Source organism: Chlamydotis macqueenii, chromosome 2 (genome assembly GCF_036417535.1).
Source record: "Chlamydotis macqueenii isolate bChlMac1 chromosome 2, bChlMac1.mat, whole genome shotgun sequence".
Taxonomy (NCBI): Eukaryota; Metazoa; Chordata; class Aves; order Otidiformes; family Otididae; genus Chlamydotis; species Chlamydotis macqueenii.
In genome coordinates, this window is record NC_141557.1 from 42,343,373 (window position 1) to 42,349,412 (window position 6,040).

Here is a 6,040-nt window from a genome sequence, read left to right on the forward strand (position 1 = left end):
CCTTTCGGTCCCTTCTCCCCTCTCCAACGGGTGCTCGCTGCTCCCGGAAGGAGAGAGGCGGTTCCGCCGCCTGACCGGGAAGGGAGGGACGAAGGTGGACTACCAGTCCCGGCAGCAAGCGGGCAGGCACCTCGGGAAGGCGGCGTCCCCGCCGGGTCCAGCCGGGCCGCGGCTGCTGCCTGCACTCGCCTCCTCCCTCGGGGCGGGGGGGGGTGTAAAAAAAAAAACGCTTCTCCCCGTTCAGAGGTGCACCCAGTTCCCCGGCCCAGTTCAAAATACGACCGCGATGAAGCAATACGGATCAGTGCCTTTTAGCGGGGAGCTGCCCTGTGGTGGTTTAACCCCAGCCGGCAACCGAGTACCACGTCGCTGCTCGCTCACCCCGCCCCTCCACAGGGGGGATGGGGGCGGGACTCAGGAAGGAAAGCTCATGGGTTGAGATAAAGGCAGTTTACTAGGCCAGCAAAGGAAAATATTATAATAATATATATTATTTATAATAACATATATAAGGACAATAAAATATACAAATGCACAATTCCTCACCACTCAACGACCTGATCAGCATGGCCCCTGTGCAAAGATGACAGGCAAATTCCTGAAGCATTCCATATTTTAATTTTCTTTGGCCAGTCTGGGTCAGCGGTACTGGCTATACGCCTCCCAGCTTCCTGCACCTGCACATTAGCAAATCTTGGGAAGCTGAAAAAGTCCTTGGTTCCTTTAGCAACAACTCATAACACCAGTGTATTATCAACATTCTTCACATACCAAATCCTGTACTAAATCCAAAACACAGCAGCTAGTGGGAAGAAAATTTGCTCCATCCCATCTGAAACCAGGACATGGCCCCGGTCAAGAAGCACTTACGGTGAGAAAGGCATTTCCCAGCAGATGGAACGCACAGCTCACTCCACACGCTCCTGAACAGAATGTTTTGGGTTGTTGTTTTTTTTTTTTTTCATTTTATGTTCTTTAAACTATTTCCAGCTTCTTGAGAAGTTTACACCTGTGCACAATCGAAGGGCAAGCGAGGCTTTTGCAACAAGCACAGCTACGTGAAAAGGTACAGCTGAAGGGCAGTAGATAGTCTCTTGCTGCATCAGGGTGACAAGATCACTGTATGTAACCTCATCAGACAAAAACACAGCTTTTTTTCCTCATCAAAGTTCAAAGTGAAACAAGACTAAATCAGAATCACAGTTCAGGACCTCTGTTTTAGGGATAAAAACAAGCTGATTTACCCAGTCTAATGTAGATCTACAGGGGAGAGCAGCTGTACTGTTCAAGACTAATTAAAAACTAACAGGAGTTTCCTTTCTGGCTAAAAAAACCAAGCAGTTTGCTTTTATGTCAAGAGAGCTCTCCGGCGGAGTCCCAAAGGGCCTTTTGCAACTGTGCCACGGAGCCAGTTGGAGCAAGGAAAGTGTATTAGCATGCCAAATTGATCTATATATGGAAGAATATTGCAATATTGTGTCCTCCTTAAATACTTAAAGACCAAATGGAAACATGACCTCACAATCTGTTGTGGGTAGGGAACTGTTATTTGGACAAGAATCTCATTTAAATAAAAAACAACCCAAAACCGCAAGTTCTCCATCAATCATGTTCATAGGCCTCAAAACAACTTTAAAAAGTTTTCAGCACACTACCATTGCTAAGATTTTCACCAGAAGTTTAGGTTAAATACCAACTTTTCTTTTTTATGAACCAAAGTAGTAGAGTGCTATGTTTTCAGCTGTATTTAAAACCCTTCTTATCAAAAGCAGTATCCTTCTTTCAAAGTAAAAAAAAAAATCATTTCCAGGTTAACACCTCTTCATGATAATTAATATTGCATGGATACAAATGTGTTTGTATGTTGTTAAGTTAGAGAACAGAGATTTTATTACATAAATTAGCATTGATCTGAAATAGTGCCATTATTAAATCCAGAAGAAAATCATATAGAATCATAGAATCACAGAATGGTTAGGGTTGGAAGGAACCTTCAAAGGTCATCTAGTCCAACCCCCCTGCAAGGAGCAGGGACATCCCCAACCAGATCAGGTTGCTCAGAGCCTCATCCAGCCTGGCCTTGAACGTTTCCAGGGATGGGGCCGCCACCACCTTTCTGGGCAACCTGTTCCAGTGTTCTATAACTCGCATCATAAAAAATTTTTTCCTAATTTCCAATCTAAATCTACCCCCCTCTATTTTAAAACCATTACCCCTTGTCCTATTGCAACAGGCCCTACTAAACAGCCTCTCCCCATCTTTCTTGTAGGCCCCCTTGAGGTACTGGGAGACCGCTATAAGGTCTCCCTGGAGCCTCCTCTTCTCCAGGCTGAACAGCCCCAACTCTCTCAGCCTGTCCTCATAAGAGGGGTGCTCCAGCCCTTTTATCATCTTCGTGGCCCTCCTCTGGACCTTCTCCAACTGGATTTGGACTTTCAAATATGTCCATCATTTTTGTGAATAGCGTTAATAGACTAATTTTCACATTTATTTTTATCCATGTATTTCATTTGTAGTTTTTTCTCATTAAAAATTACAGTTGGGATGATATCTGCAGACCAGCCTCAAGCAATGGCCAATATTGTAAAACTTGGTGGTACACATGTAAAACCAGCTTAAAGACAGTAACATCAGAGTTAAAGTCAGAATTTATTTCCATAATAGAGAGCCTTTTTTTTTTTCTTTGAAATGTTGAATATTTAAGTGGACAGTCATTCATGGTGTCAGTTATCTTTTCTGAAAAAAAACCCAGATACTTTAATTTCTGAAGAGAGAAAAACAAATGTATTATCACCCCATTTATATAGGAAGTACTAGAACAGGGTATGGATTAAAAAGCTAATTATGAAGTGTAAAAACATATACAGTTCAGGTGCACGTGGGCATACAATGTTTCTGTTGAAAAACTATGGAATAAAAAAAAAAAAAGAAAACATAATGAAATGTACCATTAGATTAACAGACTTTTCTTAAAACACCATCGTGTTTCTACATAGCTCTTTCTAAGCTAGACCAGCCTACATCTTGCAAGATATCAAGCATTATTATCGAACTAGCAAGACATTTCCCTACTTCAGTTTGACATCCTAACTCCAGCACATGTTAAGGACACATAGTCAAATATATTGCCAGGCACAAGCATAAGCCTGCAGAACCAGAACACCGGACTTTTTAAACAAAACAAGAAAACTTAACCAAAACCAAATGTCGTATGTGTTCAAGCTCTTGCAAATAATTCAACACAACAAACGGCCACAGGGATGTGGGACAGAACATCCAGTGTCAGAAGGAGGTGCATCTTTAACTGAGACTAATAATTTTTGAATACTAACTAAATTCCAGTTTGATGATCCACCAGAGAGGTATTTCCCCAAAGAAACTGATTCCATAGCTTTTTTTTTTCCGATTTACAGGAAGACTATGTGTTTTATTGCTAATCATTATATTATAGTTTTTTATATTATATTATAGTTTTTTAATATAAGCTATATTAAACAAACCACATCAGATTTTCCTCTAAAAAATTGTAAATAGAAGATATAAGGTTCAGAAATATTAAGGCCCTAGATGACAGCTAACTAACTGATGCATTGGACTCATGTGCCTAGAACAGCTTACTCCTGGTACTCTGTTGAATTCTCTTGACTATTCCTATTATGTGTGATTTAAATAATGTATAATTAGAATGATTCAAAATTTTTATTGTATATAATTAGAATAAAATGAACATGACACAAAAATCAGCATGATGATATAAAACATATTAAGTTAAATTAACTTTGGCAGATGCAAAAGCTGTTTTAAACACTCCCATCTATTCATCCAGATTAGCTTAGCCTCCAAAATAAATGTGACTAATCATAGGTTTTACTCACTCCCCATACAGTGCAAATCCTTGCAAATACAAAAAAAAAAACAAAACATAGCCACTCTCCTCCAAGCCTTTCCTGTACTTGACATCGTACTGAAGCAGCACAAAGATCATAAAAACATGTTCTGCACAAAGGTAATGCCTTTGCAGTCTTTATACGCTCTTTGTGATACTTCTGTACCAGTCAAGGTAAGACACAAAGCTGCAGTACAGTAAAAACTTGGAAGTACTAAATACTAATATATGCAATTAAAATCCTTGCCATGCGTTTCTCTAGACTGTTGGTAAAGCACAAGTAACATTTAAATACAAAGGGCAATTGCTGAGTTTTAGTTACAGGTTAGCTGTTCTGTATTATATTAAGCATAAATTATTCTACAAGGGTCGCTCATTTCTTTTTCAAGATATATGACTCAAACTGAAGCACTGAATATAGTTTCAAAGTTTTCAAAGTACTTTTTCTTCAAACACCCATTAAACTGAAGCTATTTCTACAATATTAGGTTTCATAAACTCATCAAGGATCTTCAGGCTACTGACAACAAAAATTTGTAACAAATGAACTAAGGCCCTTCAAAAAGAGACAGCGTATACACAGTCCTATGCAGAACAGCAAACCACTCCATTAATTCTTCAAACACTGCAAGAGTAAAAGTGCATAATATTCCTGTCTGCAATGTCTTACAGAGAGATAGACGGGAACATAGCTCTACACCCATAAAGTATGGTAAGCAGAATCAGGACTTCAACCAGTGTGGCTTTGTTCAAGGTCAGTAGCTAGCTGTAGAGGTAGAAAAGGGAAAAAAAAAACAAAAAACAAAAAAAACCCCAACCCACAAAACACTTTACAGCAGGATTTCTGCAGTCTATTGTTTATGGATTTCTAACAAAAACAAGGCTTTCATTAGATGTGAAAAAAAAAGTCCAAGCAGCAACACTCCTTGGAAAACTCTGGGCTATGAAAAAATTGAGAACAATGTAGCCCTTGCCAAAATTGCTAACTTTGTAAGATGACGAGGCTAATATGTTTTACCTGGCTATCTTGGAAGACAGCAGGACATGCTGGAAGGTAAATCTTCATGGTTTTGGTGACTTAATCAGGCAGATGGAACTTGTTCTGTCTTGGCTATTGTTACAGGGCCTCTTTATGAAGGACATGAAGGATTTGGTAACACACACAAAATATATATAAAAGATAGGTCTCTCTTAGGGAAATAATTCAAGATATGTTTATACTTCATTAGTTTATTTGGATTTTTGTTAATAATTAAAATGCAGAAGCATAAGTGGGTAATTTTGTAACTGGCAAAGAGTAAGTGAAGACTAAGAATGAAACAAAAGGAAAGCCCATCTTTATTTTCATATCAAAGGGAGTACATTTCCCACAGTTAATTCCAAAATATTCTCAGTCCCTTAAGAAAACAATGACTGAAAAAAACCCTTACAAGTTCTGTACTGAATGAAGGTCAGATGTGGGTGACACAACGAACCACGCTGTGAATAAAAACAAACACTTTAGAGACACTATAGGAAAAGAGAACATCTTTCTTTCAAACCTTACAGTATGTATTAGTAATTTTATTTTTATTGCAATAGCAAATGAACTGGGTGAATAATTTCTAAGGGTTTAGGACAAAGGGGGTTGAGAAAGAGGCAAAAAACTAGTTTGTACTAGGCAGGGCTTGCTGACTTGGCTGCCAGCGGGTCCTGGGGTGGAATAAATTATGAAGACGTGTTTCTGTCTAATAACTCTTACCCACTGAAGAAGATGAAGCCTGAAGTTAAAAAGCTGACAAGCTCTCAGACTGCAGACTGGATCAACAGCCGGACTGGGCGCCGTGGGCCTCCTGCCTCGCTTTCCCTCACAACCTGCCGGCGCAGCCCCACATGCTCCAGTTGCCACCAGAGAAAATGGAGGCTGCCCTACGGGAGCAGCAAGCCCGTTAACAACTTAAAAGATCCCGACAAAGCCCTGGGGAAGGCTTGAGGCCTTGGGTCCGCAGGGCGAAGAGGGCCCAGCCGAGCACGCGCTCCGCTGTGGCGTTTGGTGGGAAAGTCCACCAGGAGTGTGAGGCCTGGTGCAGGCCTCAGGTGGGGCGGCGGCCGTGGGAGGGCCGGCTTTGTCAAAGGCTCTGTTGGCCGGCTACAGGCGGAGGAGAGCTGGCCATG

The 6,040-nt window shown here is 40.7% G+C and overlaps 1 pseudogene; it reads left to right on the top strand.

Annotated features, from left to right (window-relative positions):
* The first annotated feature begins 558 nt into the window (after nt 1-558).
* Nucleotides 559-618, top strand: LOC147601635 (U6 spliceosomal RNA; annotated as a pseudogene).
* The last annotated feature ends 5,422 nt before the right edge of the window (nt 619-6,040 follow it).